The 20,014-nt window shown below is 33.2% G+C and overlaps 1 protein-coding gene and 1 pseudogene across 2 annotated transcripts in view; both read right to left on the bottom strand.

Annotated features, from left to right (window-relative positions):
* LOC142624263 (TMV resistance protein N-like) overlaps positions 1-8,369 on the bottom strand; it is a 47,610-nt pseudogene extending 39,241 nt beyond the window's left edge.
* Positions 1-20,014, bottom strand: part of LOC142624584 (TMV resistance protein N-like) — a 146,100-nt gene that overhangs the window by 6,103 nt on the left and 119,983 nt on the right. The gene's annotated exons all lie outside the window — the stretch shown is intronic.

Genomic DNA, 20,014 nt, shown 5'->3' with positions numbered 1-20,014 from the left:
TTTAAAAATAACATTTAGGGAAATTGAAGATTCACAAATAATAAACTCATACCTGCTCGAATAAATTTGTAATATTCGACACCTCCAGTCCAACAAGTTTTGGAGGACAAAATTCGGATGGCAAGGAAAAGTTATATCCTAACCATTCAAACAATCTTAATTCATTAGAAAGATATTTAAGTTCTTTGGAATTTTGTACATTCTTAACAATAAGAAATTTGAGATTTTCCATCTTTTTGAAAACTTCAGGTTCCAATGATACTGTTTTTGGATTAAGTTCGCACCACATTATGCCTCGAATTTCATCCGACCCCTAGATAAAACAAAGAATTAGTTGCACTTCATAACAGAATCCGACAAAAGTATAATTATTTTAAAAACTTTAAACAAAATATATATATATATATATATATATATATATATTTTTCCTTCAATATGAAAAGGAAAAAATAAATGAAAAATATATTTGGAAAAATAAAAAGGTTAAGCAAAAGAACTTATACCTTATTTCTAGTTAGTAATTTATTAGCATCCTCATGACACCATATTCTGCTACGATTTTCAAGTCTTTTAGATTCTTCTAGAACTATTTCTCTACCCATTTGTTGTAGCAAATCATGCATCCACAATTTGTCATCTTCAACGGTTATGAGACATTTATCAATAAGCCTTTTAATACCAAAAACTGGATATAAGTTGCAAGCATCTAATATCTTTACAACATAATCCTTGTTGCGTCCCTTAAAGAAACATGCAATATCAAGAAAAATATCTTTTTCTTTTTTATTCAATCCAATAAAACTTATTTTGAGTATCTCTTGAATTTTTTCATGTTGAATGTTCTTATACATTTCAAATGCACTTGTCCATTCACCTATACTTTTTTCACGCAAATCAGAATCCATTACTTTCAGAGCTAGTGGATGTCCTTTAGCATAAGATATAATCTGCTCTGCAAGTTTTAAATAATCTTCCTTGAGCTCATTTGGGTGAAAGGCATGCATATTAAAAAGATCACGAGCTTCACATTGACCCAGTTCTTTGACCTTATAGATTAGACGACCTTTTGGAAGAGCGGTTAGCACATGTGTGTCTTTTGTTGTTATAATGACTACACTCCCTGAAGCAAACCAATCACATGTTCCAAGCAATTTTTTTATTTGTTCTGAATTATCCACATCATCAAGAACTAAAACAACCTTTTTACAACAAATTCTCTCCCTTATCAAATTGGTTCCTTCAAATTCACTATCTACCATCAAATAAGAGTCATCTTGTAAGATCTTAGAAAGAAGTTTCTTTTGTAGTTGTATCATGCCACAATTTATAGAGTTTTCTTTAACCTTCTCCAAAAAACAACTTCCTTCAAATTGACGAGCAATTATACAATAAACAACGTGTGCAATTGTAGTCTTACCTATTCCAGGAAGTCCATGAATCCCTAAAAAGCAAACTTCATTTGACTTAGTATTTAAAAGTGACTTTATTTCCTTTACATGAGAATCTATTCCAACCAGGTTTTCAACATCATATGATTGTCTCCGATTACATATAGCACTTGATATTTCTTTAACAATTCCTTGTATAAAGTCACATTCAGATTTACATGTAGTGTGGCTGCCAATCACATAGCACAAGAAAACATAACATATAATGAGTTAGATTAGCAGATGAACGAAATTTAAGATATCTAGTTTTGTAAGTCATAAGATACAATTAACACGCTTTTAAATAAAGTACATGTAGATTTCATATATATCATTTCTCTTAATATTAACATAATCTTTTTTTTTCTCTTTAAAAATATGCCTTGTAGATTACTTTCGGAATCTTAGCAAGTAGTTGCATGAAAACTCTCCTCTTGTGAGGTATCATATTTATTGGAAACCCACTACTAGTGGTAGCATATTTAAAATATTGTGTATCTTTAAAAATTGTAAACACCCTAAATTTTTTTTAGGTAATTTAAGTAAGCCCAATATAATTAAATTTGGCCTCTCTTGATTATATTCTTGCCCTTTTAAACAAAAAGAAAAAGTCCAACAATAAAATTTATTGATCTAATTTTTTTTAAAGCAAAGCCAACAACAAAATTTAATAATTGCCGATCTTAAATCATTTTTTGGGGGAGGGGGGGAAGCCCAACAACAAACTTACCAATTACAAGCTAAAGAAAAATTTGCCAATCTATATCTATATCTATATATTACTAAAAGCTAAAGCGTGGCATTTATTGCTGCTGAGCTCCTATTGCGCCACCTCATCGCCACGTCATTCGCCACATAATTATTATTTATTATTTATTGCTATTTTTTTTACTATATATATATATATAAATAGATTATTGACTTTTATATTGATCTTTGTCGGTTTTAATATCTATATATATTTCTTTTTTATTTTCAATTTTCCTATAATTTTTTTTACATTCACTTATTTTTTAAATATTTACACTTTCTTCTTCCCTTACCTTTTTATCTCCCTACTACCCTCTACTTTAATATTGTTATTCATTTTTTCCTTCATCTTCCTTTATTTGTCTATTCTTATCCATTCCCTCTTACTATAAATTTGTCACTCTTTTCCATTCTTTGCATAGTTCTCTCTCTCTCTCTCTCTCTCTCTCTCTCTCTCTCTCTCTCTCTCTCTCTCTCTCTCTCTCCCCATGACTATGTATATATTGTTAGGACATATGTGAATCATGTTAGGAACATATGTAAATTTAGAATTGGCTAATCCTTAGACAAAACGCACTTTACTTATAATTGGGTAGATCTAGGATGTGTTTAATACTTCAAGAAATAAGATTTCAAGTTCTAATGTTAAAACCATGCAAATCTGTCCAAGAATCAAGTGAAGAAGTGCTGGATTTTAAATCTCGATCAACAACTCTCAACAGATAACCTATCTATCGAGATTTATGAAAATCAGTTTTTCAGATCTGATTTCACTCCAATCCGTGGATACATGTTTAGGCTTTCTTTTCTCACAACCCTAAACATATATAAGGATTATTTTAAGGGTCGTCACAGTTAATGCAACTCAATGCAAAAGTTTTTCATAAGCATATTGTGACCGAAGACATATGCCCTAGTTCATCTTTCTCTTCAAAAAGCTGTTGCGTTTGTACGCCGTAAGGTTTTGTAACCAAGGAACTTCGTGACCTTCATTTTGGGGTGAACGTCAAAACACCCCTTGCTCGGGCTTTGCTAAAGGTCTAAGGTTCCTGAATATGGTGATGACATTTGTTCTACATCCCTTGTCTCACTATAATTCGATTACTAAGTCTCGTGCTCGATTTTTGTTATCCCTTATTGAGGGACTCACTATAGATTTTTCCTCTCGCTTCATACTATCCCTTATAGATGTCTATAAGGATACGACGGCCCATAATATGCTCATTTTTTCTTCTTTTATCACAAGGATTCTCCGTCATGCGTCTATCTCCCATCCCGAGTCTCCTTACTTTTTATTGATGTGTGCCATAAACAATACTACCGTTAGACGAAGCGAGGCCCAGCTTCAACCGAAACGGCCACGGTCCAAGACATCGACTCCTTCTGTTTTTTCTGCTTCATCCACATCCGCTCCTTCTACTTCTGCGGGTGGTGCGACCCTTGAGGCGGTCATGGCGCAGCTTCAGTGCATGGATGCTCGCCTTGATACACTTACTACTGAGTTGTATCAGATGAACACCCGTGTTGGTTGTATTGCACGATGATAGGCTCACCTTGGTAGCTTCGTAGAGTCTCCCTCTCCTTCTCCAGAGGCTTCTGAGGACGAGGACGACAATGGTGACTCTGATGGTGCTGCTGATGAGGATGAGGATGCTAGCTCTTCCAGTGATGATGAGATGACTGTTTCTCAATGATTTATCCTTTGTCATTCGTAACAAAAAGGAATGAGTAGTTTTGGATATGAGAGTAGTCATGTACATAGAGAGAGAGTTAGTTATAGGAGATATATTTGTTAGGGAGAGTGTTTTCTTTTTGAGGGATGTAGTGAAGACTCTTTGTATCTTTTCTTTTCTTTACTTTTGAGATACATTGTTCTTACATTGTGATAGCAAACCTTGTATTCTTTTATATATATATATAGGTTGTTATTACATTTTTTCACCTATCTTTTCATGTGTTGTTTCTTTTCTCTCTTTATGCACATGCTTCTTATTTATTGTATGCAATCTTTTATTTCTGTCTCACACTAAGATGTCGTGATGGATTTTGATTAAAGTGTATCAGAAATATAGGTTGTCAAAGTCTTTCTTGCCATGAACTCTCTTCTTGCAAATTTTTTCAAGAGTTTGTGTTAGGATAGATTTTATTGTATTCAACAAGTGAGTATGAGTTGAGTGATTTATGACTTCTCTCATATGTTCATTTGTTTATTGTGGTTTTGTCACAGATTGCCAAAGGGGGAAATTATTAGGGCATATGTGAACCATGTTAGGAACATATGTAAATGTAGAATTGGCTAATCCTTTGACAAAACGTACTTTACTTGTAATTGGGTAGATCTAGGATGTATTTAATACTTCAAGGAACAAGGTTTCAAGTTCTAGTATTAAAGTCATGCAAATAGGTCCAAGAATCAAGTGAAGAAGTGCTGGATTTTAAAACTCGATAGCTAACTCGACAGCTAGTATCTATCGAGGTTTAAAAGACTGTTTAAGCCCGATGCTCGACAGCTCTCGATAGATAGCCTATCTATCGAGATTTATGAAAATCAGTTTTTCAAATCTGATTTCACTCCAATCTGTGGATACATGTTTAGGCTTTCTTTTTTCACAACCTTAAACATATATAAAGATTATTTTAAGGGCCGTCACAGTTCATGCAACTCAGTTCAAAAAATTTTCACAAGTATATTGTGACCGGAGACATATGCCCTAGTTCATTTTTCTCTTCAAGAAGCTGCTGCATTTGTATGCCGAAAGGTTTTGTAACCAAGGAGTTTAGTGATCTTTATCATGTGATGAACTGATGAACTTTGCAGCCAACATCCTTCTCAAGTTGGTGGTTAGTCATGTACTTGGATCCGTGCATCGAATTGGTTAGTCACATACTGGGAACCGTCCATTAAACGGAGAGATTATCACTACAGAACAAGTCCAATTAGGTATTGGGGTAAGGGTTCAACTATAGGTTGGTATAAGGTACTGGGATTCCTTTACTTATAACTGCTTGTTGTGATGATAGTGGAGTTTCGGGAGTGGTGACCTTAAAATCACCTGGTGGGGTTTTTGCATTGGAGGTTTTTCCCATTCGTAAACAAATCACCATATCAAATTTATTTTCCGCTGCATATTAACTTAGTTGGTGATTTGTTTGTGCTACCACGCTATTGCATGTTAATTGGATTAATTAATTAACTTGGCTAAATTAATTGGTTAATTCATCACTACGGGTCAATACATTCTTGGCCTATCATATATGACCAAGGTTATTAGGATTGAGATCTCACATAGAATCGATGAGAGGGTTTGGGGATCGGATTGTAGAATCGGGACAAGGATCGTAAAATCCTACTTTCCAATTAAAAAACCTAAAAAAAACCTATATTTATAATTTACAATTAATTTTTATAAAAACATAAAACAAAGGTCCTTTAAACAACACAAAACATATAACAATGCATAATGTTTCACAGAATTAACATAAACTAAATAATAATGATCCAAACAACACCACAAACACACTCAAACATCATGACCAAAGTTTTGGTTATCTTGACTAGGTTTTTCAAAGTAAGGTTGATCATCATAAACAACATTCTCAACATTGTTAGAAACCACATGGCCCGCATCATCCATTGGATAATTATCAAAATCTCTTAATGTTGCATTTGGAGGTTTATTCACTTCACTTTCATTGGCATCATCAAACTCAAATTCATTACTAATCTCTAGTCCTTCATGCAATAGCCCTATACTCTCTAGTCTCTTTCTTCTGTGATTTTGTCGATTAGGTTAGGGTGAGGTGAAGAGTTTTTTTTTTTTTTTTACATTTTAATTTTTTTAAAATATAAATCTAGGCAAGGGCTACTAAGTTGATCTTTTTTTTTTTTATCAGTTTGGGGCCTTTAGGCTCCATTTGGAGGCTGACAATAAACAATAAATTTTTTTTTGAATTTTCCTTAATAGCACAAGATCTTTGGTATCATTATAGGATTGCGATCTTATAGAAATCTAAGATCTGGACCGGGATCCTACACAAATCCCACTTTAGTATAGATCCTAGAGAGATTTAAAACGTCTTAATGATGTAGGATTTTAATATACTAAGATTTGGATCGGGAACTTGATAATCATTTAAATGACTAATGTTGTAGTGCTGCTTGTGTTCAAGGTAAGTTTTATACTTAAAGTTTGATTTTGACTCTTGTTTATTATTTGAAAAATCAGTGACTCTTGTCTTGTTTTGACTCTTGACTCTTATTTTGACTCTTGTTTATTATAATAAGTGTATATTATATTTTATTAATTGATATTTTTGAAAAATCAGTGACCTAAGATCACTACACGTGTTGTTCAATAACAGAAAAAATCAGTATGTGTAGTAGTTATAGGCACTAGCTTATAAAATACTATTGTGAACTTTATGTTATATTATTTTATATATAAATTTCATAATTGTGCTTTTTATTTGTTTGTTTAATTGATGGTATTGTACTCGGATTCCCGTGGCTCTAAGTGTATTGTATTCTATTTCACTTAACAATAATAATAATTAATCTTAGAACTAATAATGAAGCTAATAGTATTAATAATGAAGATTTTAAGATATAAAAATTTGTAAAAAAAAATTGTAAAATTTCATGTTTTTGAGTGGTTTTGTTTTTCTTTTTTGGTTTGGTTGATAATATATTCAAGTTCTTTTTTTAAAATTAGATTTTGCATAATTTAAGTTTCTTAGAAAAAAAAATTTAGAGCCACCGTTGTCCACTACCAATGTTGGAAAGAAATAATCAACAAAATTTTGGAATATATATATATATATATATATATATATATATGGGTGAAACTCTTAACTGGAAAGTTTAAAATTTTTCAACTTCACCTTTGTAGGCTAACTATCTTCCTACCAAATGATATGATCAAAAAATATTTTCATACTTTTGCCTGTAGTGGTTTTGGTAAACCATTAGAAGTATAAAAGCATGAATCATTATATCAATAATTAGATACGTATCTTTCTCAAAAAGAAAAAAAGAAAAAAAAGATACATACCCTTCCTGCTTTCCTTGGGGCTTCCTTCCATCTTAACATCTTCCCCATGTTATACTTTGAGATAGCTGGCGCTATCTCAAAGTTTCCCACTTGATTACGTACTTCACTTGGTTCTACGTTATAAAAAATCGGTCGAAGGAGAACCATTTGGTCATTTTCCCAACACTCAACAATCTTAACAAGTTCGTCCAAACACCATTTGGACCCTGCATAGTTTTTAGAAAACACAATAACTAAAATCATGGACTCTTCGATTGTTTTGAGAAGTTCCGCAGAAATTTCTTCTCCCCTCGAAAGCTTATTGTCTATAAAGGTGTTAATGCCTTTTCGTTTCAAAGCGTCATATAAATAGGCAGTAAAACCTGTACGGGTATCTTCACCTCTAAAGCTCAAAAAGACATCATACTTCTTTCGACAAATGGAAGAAGAGGAGGAGGCTCCTTCGTCGGTCAGGAAAACCATTGGGATCTATAAGCAAAAGATCGAGAAGATCAGAGATTTGATAAAGTGGGGGAATTAAAAGAAATGGGAGAACTATAGCTTTTGATGAACTATACCTTTTTGACAGTAGGATCACGGTTTTGAAGATTGAGTCTTGCAGCAGAAGAGCCCGGGTTCTGTGAGGCTCAGACTTGATTGAAATGCTCTGAATCAGTGTTTGATTGCGAAATTGATAAAAGGAGTGAATTGAATCAGACAGAGAGATCAAGTCGAAATGGAAATTTGGAGTTAAATAGAAGAAAGTTTTAGAGTGAGAGTGGGTGTATGTAAAGGAATTGTGAGTTGGCATTTGGCATTTGTAAACATTTGGGAAAGGGTGTGAACGCTTTGAAAAAAGAGCCCTTCAAACAGTCCCATGCTTTTCAATTTCCAGGAAACTAAGGAGTTAAATGACAAAACATAATCCACGCGCAATGCAATATACGAATTCTACTTTTTCCTGACAACGCGCAATTCTACTTTTTCAATTCTACTTTTTCCTGGCAACGCGCAATTCTACTTTTTCCTGACAACGCGCAATGAAATTGATGAATTTATTCCATGATCCACATTGAAGCCTCAGTACACCCTATCACACAGGATTGTAGCTCAAACAAAACCAAAAAAACCAAACACGTTACGTTCAGAAGAAGCCCTTACCTGGAGAAAACAGAGTCCGGTGCCTTTATTTTTTTATTTCCCCTTTATTGTTTGATTAGTTATTTCCCCAAAATTTAGGTTTCGAAATTTTGATGGTTTTGGGTTATTTTTTGGATATCAATCTGTTCACATTGGTATAGGTTTTGTTGATTTATATGGGTTTTGCTTTTTTTTTTTTTTTTTTTGGGGTATTTTCATGGGTTTTGATTAGATTCTTAAGTGATAGGCCACCAACCTGTACAGACATAAATTTCTTGGGAAGTTCATGGATTTCGATTTTAATGGATACAGACTTAAATTTTTTGTACCACTCTTGAATTTGGCATCGATTCACTTCTTCTTCTTTCATTTTGTAAATTAAGTATATAATAAAAAAGTTGAGCTTCTTTCTTCCTGCTATCAATTAGAACTGCAATCTGTTACAAGAAAGCCATACACAAATGATAAGTAACTAGCAATCTGTTAGATTTTTCTTTTGATAAGCCTATTTACAGGTACGAGCTTCTTTATTATGAGCAGTGAAGCAATAGAGAGTATGTGTGTGCGCGTGTGTTCTGAATTATTTGATGATCAGGAACCAGGAATGACTTATTGAGTCCAAAAGAAAAATCTAACAGATTGCTAGTTACTTATCATTTGTGTATGGCTTTCTTGTAACAGACTGCAGTTCTAATTGACAGCAGGAAGAAAGGAAGCTCAACTTTTTTATTATATACTTAATTTACAAAATGAAGGAAGAAGATGCCAAATTCAAGAGTGGTACAAGAAATTTAAGTCTGTATCCATTAAAACGAAATCCATGAACTTCCAAGAAATTTATGTCTGTACAGGTGGGTGGCCTATCACTTAAGAATCTAATCAAAACCCATGAAAATACCCCAAAAAAAAAAAAAATAAAGGCAAAACCCATATAAATCAACAAAACCTATACCAATATGAACAGATTGATATCCAAAAAATAACCCAAACCCATCAAAATTTCGAAACCTAAATATTGGGGAGATAACTAAGCAAACAATAAAGGGGAAATCGGAACAAACCGCAGTATTTGGGGAGGAGCTCCGTTGGTCAGAGGAGCAGAGGAGAGGAGGCGTTAGCACCGGTCTCTGTTTTCTCCAGGTAAGGGCTTCTTCTGAACGTAACGTGTTTGGTTTTTTTGGTTTTGTTTGAGCTACAATCCTGTGTGATAGGGTGTACTGACGCTTCAATGTGGATCATGGAATAAATTCGTCAATTGCATTGGGCGTTGCCAGGAAAAAGTAGAATTCGTATATTGCATTGCGCGTGGATTATGTTTTGTCATTTATTTCCACTCCTTAGTTTCCTGGAAATTGAAAAGCATGGGACTGCTTCTTTTTTCAAAGCGTTCACACCCTTTCCCAAATGTTCTTGGATGGAAAACCGAAGACTCGTTATACTTTACATTGAAAATGTCTCTCTCATGCATGTTTGGTACCAAGCAGGGAAGAAGAAAAGAAAAGAATGGAATATACCAATTTTTTTTTTTTGGGTTGCAAATAAAAGAGAAATAAAAAAATTATTTTTTTGGGAAATACTAACTGATGTTCTTAAAACAATGATTAATAATTCATTTAAAGAAAGTTTTTATGAAAAAAAAAAAAAAAAAAACCAATTAATGTTTCAACAGCTTTTTCCATTTCTCATTAAATGGTTTCAAAACTTTCCTAAAATGAATTGTTAACTATTGCCCTAAAGGCACCTGTTAGCATAACCCTTTTTACATTTATATCCTGATGAAATAGGGAAATTAGCACAAAAGTAATTCTTGGAGTTCAGAAAAGTCAACATCTGTGGCTACAGGAGATTTCTCTCCATTTTCGCCCAAATTGGGCGAACACAAAATGTAGGCCCAGAGGGATTTGGTTTCCTTCACTCTCGAGAAATTATCAGCCATAACGGAGGACCACGTGGATGTGCTGATGTGATCCTCCCAACCAATGGTGATCTACCATTTGGACAATTAGAAAATGTCAGCTTTAACCACGGGATAAATACAAACTTAACTCTAGTTTGGATTAATCTAACCAGCTTACCTCTTAAAACCAAAACCAAAGTTAAGCCATCAGCTACTTTAACCCAAACCACCAAAGCAAACCAAACCCACACATTTTCATTATAATGGAATAATTTCATTCCCTCCCTTGCATTTGCATCTGGAATGCTAAATGCCATATATTTCTTTTATTTATCATTTGTCTCTCAAAAACCTCTAACATTCAAAATTGTAAAAGTAAAGAATTGTAAAATTTTTTCCAATATTGCTATAGTGCCATCCTACTTTTATGATGGCACTATAGACTATTGTATTTATTTTTTAATCTTTTTTATTCTTTCTCTCTCCTTTGTCAGACTTCTCAACTCTCTCTTTTTCCTCATTTCGTCTCCCTCTCTATCTCTCTCTCTCTCTGAATTGCTCTCAACTCTCACTCTCTCTCTTTGTGCCGGTGGTTGGGCCTCCACGTCAGTGTGTGGGTCGTGGGTTAATGGATCGGTGCACTGGCGGGTTTGGAGTTCTGGGTTCTGTGGGTTTTTTTTTTTTTGGTGACCTGTGCTTAAAGAAAGAGGTGGGTATGGCCGAATTGGGTATGGCTGAAGTGGGTCATGGGTCGTGGCTCTCTCAAGTCCGGTGTTGCTAGGTTTTGTTGGTCGTTGGAGATCGTCGGTGTTTGGGTCCGATTTTGCTAGGTTTAGGTCCGGTATTGCTGGGTTTTTGTTGGTTTTGTTTTGGCAATGGGGGTGGTGGGTGATGGGCAGTGAGGCCTTACTTGTATAATATTTGATTTAAATAGTATTCTCTTTGTTTTGAATCAATTTTGAATAATTGGTGTGTGTGATTTTGATTTTTTGTGTGTTGTTGTAGATTCGGCATTGAGAGAGAGGCTGAATAAGATTATGGCTTCAGACTATTTCACCACCTCGCCAGAAATGAAGGCTCTGGTGGAAGTTGCAGTTGGAAGAGAGGTAAAAATTAGGGAGATAGGAGAGAATAGATATGATTTTGGAATATATTATTTTATTGTGTAGAAATATTATTTTAATGTGTTGTATTGTAAAATAAAAGTTGGGATGCTGGGAATATTGTAAAATGGTATGATATAATTGATAAAGTAGCTTTTTGAGATGGTAAAATAAGATAGGATACAATTTCCGGATGCAAATGCTTTAATTGGGTTTTTTGCCAATAACAATTCTATCTTTTGAATCCAAGTTATTTTTTCAAAAAGCACTAAAATTTCAGTCTTCTTGTAATACAAATCCTTCTCAATGTCAACTTTTTAAATTTTGATAGTCTTGAACTAAGTTTCACAGATCTAATTCATCATCATCAAATATCATCTCCCTACTTTTGCATTGCCTGATTGTTTTAGGTGGTTGTCCAGACTCCAACATTGCAGCTAACCATGACTGATCAAGGTATTTAACAAAAACTCATTTCACTCTTCAATGTTTATTTTTCTTGCTCTAACTAGTTTATTAATTGGTGCCTTCTATGTATTTCATAAAAGTCCAATATGAGTATACTAATATGTGTGTGTGTATTGTTTTCTTCTTATCTAGTTTATAGATGTAAAGAGGATAATTTTTTTATAAGTTTATGATATGTCTTTGTGATAAAACGCATTCCCTCTCTGTTGTGTGTGTGTGTGTGTGTGTGGTGTTTCCTTTAACTATTTAATAAAATTCAAAAAGTGAATAGTAAAGAAATGAACTATTTCTTATGGGTTAATAGTTTATACACACCATTCTAATCACTCTTGTTTTTTACTATGCTTTTGATTTGAGTTCCCAGAGAAACATATTTTGTGGTGTTTTATAATCACAGTGGTGTTTTATAATCATAGATATTAGAGTCAATGATGAAGACCCCCAAGATATTAAAAATTTGCTTGGAATGGTGGTACACAATGAGGATGAAGCATATAAATTGTACAATGATTACGCCATACGAATGGAGTTTAGTGTTCGAAAAAACAAACTTAGATGTTCAAAAGAAGGATTCCCCCAAGATAGTGACCGTTTGGATGATAAGAAGTTCAAAAAATTACAAATTAGGACTAGTTGTGAAGCTAGTAAAAATAATGTTCCATTAATCATAACTTGTTATCTTAACAAAATATTAAAAATTAAAAAAAAAATTATTGTCTCTAACATTGTTTGACTGTCTCTTTTAACCAATCTATTTGTACTTCTTTTATGGGCCATTTTGTCCCTTTCTATCAATATTTTTTTTCCATTATATATATATATATATATATATATATATATATATATATTTGTATTAAAGTGTATTAATTTTTGTATAATTTATATATATATATATATATTGGTATTAAAGTGTATTAATTTTTGTATAATTTATATATATATATATATATATTTATATTGGTATTAAAGTGTATTAATTTTTGTATAATTTTTCTAACATTTTATAAATTTTAGATTTAGTAGATAGCTATAAGATCTTCGGTGCGTGTATTTATACGGGTGTTTTGTGGACATCAGTCTATCAAAAGATCCAGAAGATTAGGATTTTTTAAAAAAAGAAAAAAGAAAAGAAAAGAAAAGCATAATTGTTTTGAAAAAAAGGAGAACAAGTGTGGGAATTTTAGAAAAGTAGTCCATTATGTAAGGAAGTTTTGCCTGAGTTGCCTAATTTGACCAAAAGTGAATTATTATTACAAATATGTTTGACACCTTCTTAAGTGGATTATGATGTGTAATTACCCCAATAAAAAAAGATTTTGGTGTTTGTTAATATATATTTTAAGTAAGGGCACTTTTATTAGTCCACTTTGCCTAATTTGGTATGTTTCTTATGAGTTATGACCCAATCAACGGCAAAGTCCAGATGGCATTTTTGTAAGGGACAACAATTAAATACAATTTTATTTTGTTTTTCCAACTGTGGAGTGGGACATGTTTCTTTTGAGGGAAATCAATCAATCTTGTTCTAATTGATTCTTAAAATCAATCAATCTAGTTCTAATTAAATACAATTTTATTTTGTATTTGGCATTTATTTGACAACAGCAATGTAAAGTATCATGGGTCTCGGTTTTCCATCCAAGAACATTTGGAAACGAGTGTGAATGCTTTGAAAAAGAGCCTCATGTATGAAAGCAGTCCCACGCTTTTTCATCTTCCAGGAAACTAAAAAGAGTGGAAATAAATGACAAAGCATAATCCACGCGCAATGCAACATACAAATTCTACTTTTTCCTGACAATGCGCAATTCTACTTTTTCCTCACAACGCGCAATGCAATAGACGAATTTATTTCATGATCCACGCTTTTTCAATTTTTAGGAAATTAAAGAGTAGTCGAGATTGATAATTGTAAAAAGTAATTTTGAGGTCCGTTTAGATATTACTTAATTTGTTAAAAATTGAAAATAATAAAAAAGTTATTGTTCATACGCTTGATGCTGTTTATAAGCCTAAAATTATTGTTTATGGACAATAAACAGGGCCAGAGATGCTGTTCAGGAAAAAAAAAAAAAAAAAAACGCAAGCACCACCTTAATCTCAACCATTGATTAAAAAAAAGTATAAAAAAAAAAGTTAACAATTAGGAAAGGAGAAGTGAACCCTTTGAAAAAAAGAAGAAGAAGCCTTTTTCATGTATGAAGCAGTCCCACGCTTTTTGAATTTTCAGGAAACTAACACTTTGCAAGTAGGGGAAGGGCAAAGAAAGAAAAAGGTGAAAAAGAAAGAAAAATGCAAAAATATTATTTTGGTTATTATATTTTAAAGGGTGTTTGGTAGAATAGTTTGAGTTATATTATTCGGATATTTTTGATATACATATGGATAAAAATATGTGTAATGTTGTTTAAAATTTAAATTATTGTGTTAAAACTCACATGTTAATTTGATCCTTATATTTTAGTAGCAATCAATTTAGCCTCCACTAGCTTATTAACAAAACAAAAAAAATGTTTGCGTGTGTAAAGTTGACATGACTAAATTAAAAAATTAAGTGAGATGCTAATATGTTTAGATTTTATTGGTCATGTCAGTGCTTAGTTGGAAAACAAGAAAACCACATCTACCTTTACAAATATATTTATTTTTCTTTTCCAATTTTTTTCCTCTATTTTTTCTTTCAATTTTTCGAACAATTTCTTTAATAAAAATTAATTTTATTTTCCCACATACTTCATTGTTCTTCTTCCCAAACCCAGAACATTCTTCATTGTTCTTTCCCCAACCCCAGGACAACCCTCCGTCTCTCCCAATCTCCTACTCCGTCTCTCCCATGTTAGGACAACTCTTTTACCGCCACCACTAGAACCGCACTCACTGCCACTGTTATCTCTCTAGAGATAGCACAATCAAGTCCTTTATGGGTTCTCTCCCTCTCTCCAAACCACTCGCTCAAACAAAATCAGAAAGAAAAATCCCATCATCAACTACCACAACTGTGCCAGACCCGGATCTCATGCCTTAGAAACTAACCTTCTTGGGATTTCTCCTCCTCATCCTCCTCTCCCATGTGGATCCAAATCCCAATTGCTCCAAATCCAGCCCCCTAGTGGACCCCCGATTCTTATTCAAAATAGTCTAGAACGATTGCTCTGTTCAAGTTTGCCAATTTGACATAAAACTCGGATTAGATCCATGTCCTCTCCATTTGGTTAGCAACTGCATATGAAAGTTTTTCCTCTATATGGGTTTCTAGTGGCTTTGGCTGCAATACATTCACTTGGTATACAATACAGCACAACACAATAACCCACAATTATTGAGATAGAGGGGTTTCCAAATCACGGTCTCCACCAGGTGAGATAGCTATGCACGTTCAATTGTTGTTTGCCGAAACAATGAAGAAAATTGTTATTGAAAATAAAATGAAAATTATATATATGTTTGACTAAAGAAAGTTAAGAAAAAAAAAAAGAGAGGAAAAAAAAATAAAAGAAATATATTTGTAAAAGCTATGCATTTTTTGCCAACTATTCATTGACATGGCCAATAAAATTTAGAAACATCGTCATCTCATTTAATTTTTTTTTAAAAATGATATGTTCACAATATTTTTACAACATTTTTACAACAAATCATAAGTAACAGTTTGTTTCTGGTTGTTATTGTTAGGGTAAAAAAGTAATCTTAATGCTAGGTTCAAATTTGAACCAATAATAACTAACCACTTATGATTTGTTGTGAAAATATTGTAAAAATATTATGGACATAGCATCTCTCATTTTTTAATATTAGACATGCCAACCTTACAAAGTGTTTGCCACGTAGACATTTTCCATTAAGTTTACGGTAGAAACCAAATTGATTGTATGTTGAAAGTAATAGGGACCAAATTGACTGTTGTCAAAATGTAGGGATTAAATTAACTTCGGTCAGGAGCTGGCAAAAAAGTGAGGTTTTAAGCCACCAATGAATAAACGCCACGTCACAATTTTGCTGAAAAATTGATACACATTAGAACACACAATCATAACTCAATTAAACCTTACAATCCACAAACACGAATACATGACAGGCCTGAAGAGCTAAACGCCTAAACCCCAAATCTCAATTCCTCCTCTCCTCTTAGAACCAAAGCTCCATACGCCGCCACACACGTCATTTCTAGAGTTGGGGCCGCCGCACCAAACCTCAAGGTGTGTTCTTTTATGATTTGTTATTTCCCCAAATTTTGGATTTTGAAATTTTAATGGATTTGGGTTATTTTTTAGATATCAATCACTTGATTTGGTATGTGTTGATTTAGTTGGTAGAATTGTTCTTTATGATGTACATTAGTTAGCCATATAGGTTGATTAAGTCAATCAGGGTGTGTGACCATTTAAAGATAAGAGTAAAAGGTATTGAGGTCAAAACTCAAAACTTGCAAAACATGGGTTTCTACGCAATATTTGTGGACTAATAGAACCTATAGTTTTATGTCACTTGTAGTCCAGTGAATCACAACCCCAACAATCAACAAAAGCCAAACCATCAACAGGACTATACTGAAGAGTACACATTATTGTAATTGAGAGGGCTGTAAGTATTTTATTTTAGCAAAATAATTAAAATATAGGAAAGATTCTGCCTATATTCTTAGTTCATTAGCCCCATCATATCAGGACAACCAGTTGGGTTTATCACAGCTGGCCTCGCATGTTGGCTTGCTGAGAGTCTTTCAGTAAACTCAGTCCTGCTTCCAAAATTTGTTACATTGGCAGATCTATGTTAGGGCCAGGGAGCAAAATTCTAATAAAATCTTGTGTGTGTGTGTGTGTGTGTGTGTGTATTAAGTATGTATAATTTTTTTTTTTAATTTGATGGACAAAACTTTCAACTGTTACCAAAAATTTATCATATCTAAATTGATGTATTTGCTCTGTTTAACTTTCTTTTAGATCAAATTTTCCAAAGTTTGCATACTATATCCTTAGTATCCTATGTTATCTTGGATTAACCATCAGTTGATTTCATATGTATGTCACTTTAATTAAGAAAAAGTGGTTCTAGTTGAGTCAATTTGAATTTGAGTTTTAATTCAATCTAAACTTGATGTTTATAATTAGATGTAAGGCCATTTCTAGACCCACTTCTGTTATTAACTTGAGTTATTTCTTTATGTTGGTTTGCAATAGGGAAGACTAAAGTTGGAGCAGTTATTGGTGTTGCTGGAAAGGACTGTTGATAGGATGCACAGAAAGCATTGTTATTGATTATGCACATGAAAGAGTTGTATAATACTATCATTATATTTCCTACCCTTTACCACATTGAAGTTATACATGGTTGTATTGTAATGTAAAATTAATTTCAAAATCTCACTTAATCAAGATTTAAATTTTCTCTAGCAAAATTTAGTTTTGCTCAAGCGATTTAAGTTCGGCTCTAGTAAAGGACAAGCAAACTTTCTGTAAAGACCTTGCTTGAGTGAGGGATAAGTGAGACTTTTAGTCTAAATTTTTTTTTCTATTATTGAAGAATTTACTCGAGTAAGAAGGGTCGTTCACTCAAGAAACAATTGCAAAAAAAAAAAAAAAATGTTTACTAGAAAATTTTGTAAAAAAACAAGAGAGCATTGGCAACATTTTCAAGTGTTTGTTTCAACATAAGTGACTTTTAAAATGTGTATTTTCTTTGGCAATGAAGGTATAAGTCACTTTCAAATGTGTTTATTATTATTATTATTATTATTATTATTACAACTCTTCATTGCTTATAAATAAACAACCATATTTAGGGGGTCAAATTTTGCTCTCCATATAATGAAATTCACAAAATACTCCAATTTTGTTATTTGTGGAATCTTGATTAGTTGTATTTAGGAGATGGTTAGCTTGCAAACCCATTAGCAAACTTATTTGATTGGGGACAGTTATGAGCATGCACATAATCCAAATATCATACAATAGACCCTTTACAAAGTTTAAATTCTATCACACAAATTCAAAGAGGTGAGGGAAAAAATGTAAAAAAAATATTTTAGAATATAAAGATCAAACCTTCCATTTACTTTTGCTTTTGTAAACAGATGAGAAGGCAATTTGAAACCTTGCATTCTTTCAAAGATTCACACGATCCAAACAGATCACAGCTGTATAGGATGCAACCAGACCTCAACTTCTATGTAAACCTGATACAAAGTTCTATATTATCTAACCAGAAAGTTATGAACTTTCAATCAAGAAAATCTCAATCAATCCCTAGGAGATTTGAACTCATGACTACACCTTCTAAACCTTATATATGGGGCGGGAGAAGGTGCTAGCTGATCACAACACAATGAGCAAATTATGAGATGTCAACAACAATGATAATGTTATACAGTGAATTAGACATGCCAGAGATATGTCATATCTGAAACAATGAATAAATTATAGGTATCTGCCGAAAAACAGCTCTAATAAATTTAGCCAAGAGCCTTGTAACTCAATTAGTGGACTCCTAGTATTTCTAAAGGTGACGTCCAAAGTTCAAGTCTCCCTCCCCCAACTATTGAATTATCAAAAAAAAAAAAAAAAGTAACTAGGAATAATTACAGTGATAAACTAGCATCTTATGAATTCATGAGGCGATTACAGTGGAAGACAACAATGTAGCTATTCAACATGTGAAAAGAAAAACCATTTGTACACTGATCAGTTCAGTAGTTCTCACCCATATTTTTCCTGTTTTTGATTCAGCACCCAAAGCCTATTATGAATTTACAAGGAAGCGTGAGTTCAGCCATCATTCATATGGGTGTAAAAGGTTTCGTTTGAAAAGTTTAGATGGATAGATAAAGCTGTCAACAACAAAATTAAAAATAGTGACAGAAAAAAGATTGAACCACAAGCTAAAGTTGGCACCATTTACTAAAAGATTTAGAAAATGAAGTACTAGAACACCTTGAGGTTCGGTATGGCGGCCCCAGCTCCAGAAATGACGTGTGGTGGCGTATGGAGCTCCGGTTCTAAGAGGAGAGGAGGAAATGAGATTTGGGGTTTAGGTGTTTAGCTCTTCAAGCCTGTCGTGTGTTCGCGTTTATGGATTGTAAGGTTTAATTGAGTTATGATTGTGTGTTTTAATGTGTATTGATTTTTCAGCAGAGTGATGACGTGGCGTTTATTCATTGGTGGCGTAAAACCTCACTTTTGCGCCAGCTCCTGACCGAAGTTAAACTCTGAAAGAATGCATAGATATATTCAGCTGGTCTAGAAATTTTAGAAAAGAAGAAAACTGGATGCAGCCAACCACAAGCATCCACTCATACAAAAATCTGAAAAATAAATACTTCAAGTTGAAGAGTGGAAAGGTTGACACCATCAAAAAGGTCCAGTTTTTCTCTTTCTTTTTATAATTGGTTCATTACTAGGCTATCCAAACATATCCATCGAACTAAGAACCACACCAATCTATATCTATATATTACTAAAAGCTGAAGCGTGACATTTATAGTTGTTGAGCTCCTGTTGTGCACCTCATCACCACATCATTCGCCACATAATTATTATTTATTCTTTTTTTTTTACAAATATATATATATATATATAGATTATTGACTTTACATATTCATATTTGTCTGTTTTAATATCTATATATATTTCTTTTTTATTTCCTTTTTTATTATTGTAGGGATAAAGGGCCCATAAGCGTATATTGGGTTGTGGGCCTTGTTTGAGGGCGTCTATTAGTCTAAGGACTAGAAGATAATAGGGAAGAAGTGCAAATTAGAGCGTCATGGACAATCTTTTGTTGGGAAGGTAGTCCGAGGAAGAGTGCCTCCTCGGCTAAGCAAGGCAAAGGTCAGAGGGATTGGTCTACCCTTAAGGACAACATTTCAAAGGGTTCTATTGATAAGGATAAACATCAAGGAAGTATAGAACAAAAGGAAGCTAAGAAATATCTAAAGGAAAGTTGCTACTACCGCATTGAATGTTCTGCCGCTAATCCTCTAGCTGTATTAATGTGGAGGTGATGCCTGAACAGTGACAAGCAACCTTACAACTACTCCCAACGACTTCAAAAAGGTGCTAATGGGAAAAAGATCAAAGTCAATAGCTTGACCTACATGTGGACGATGAAGATGAAGAAAAGAGGGGTATATAATGAGAAGGGAATCCCTTTATAGTTGGGTTATCTGAAATTAAGGAGAGAAAAACCACTATAGCATTAAGAACT

The sequence above is a fragment of the Castanea sativa genome, chromosome 2 (genome assembly GCF_040712315.1).
Source record: "Castanea sativa cultivar Marrone di Chiusa Pesio chromosome 2, ASM4071231v1".
Lineage (NCBI taxonomy): Eukaryota > Viridiplantae > Streptophyta > Magnoliopsida > Fagales > Fagaceae > Castanea > Castanea sativa.
This window is presented reverse-complemented; position numbering and strand designations above follow the sequence as displayed.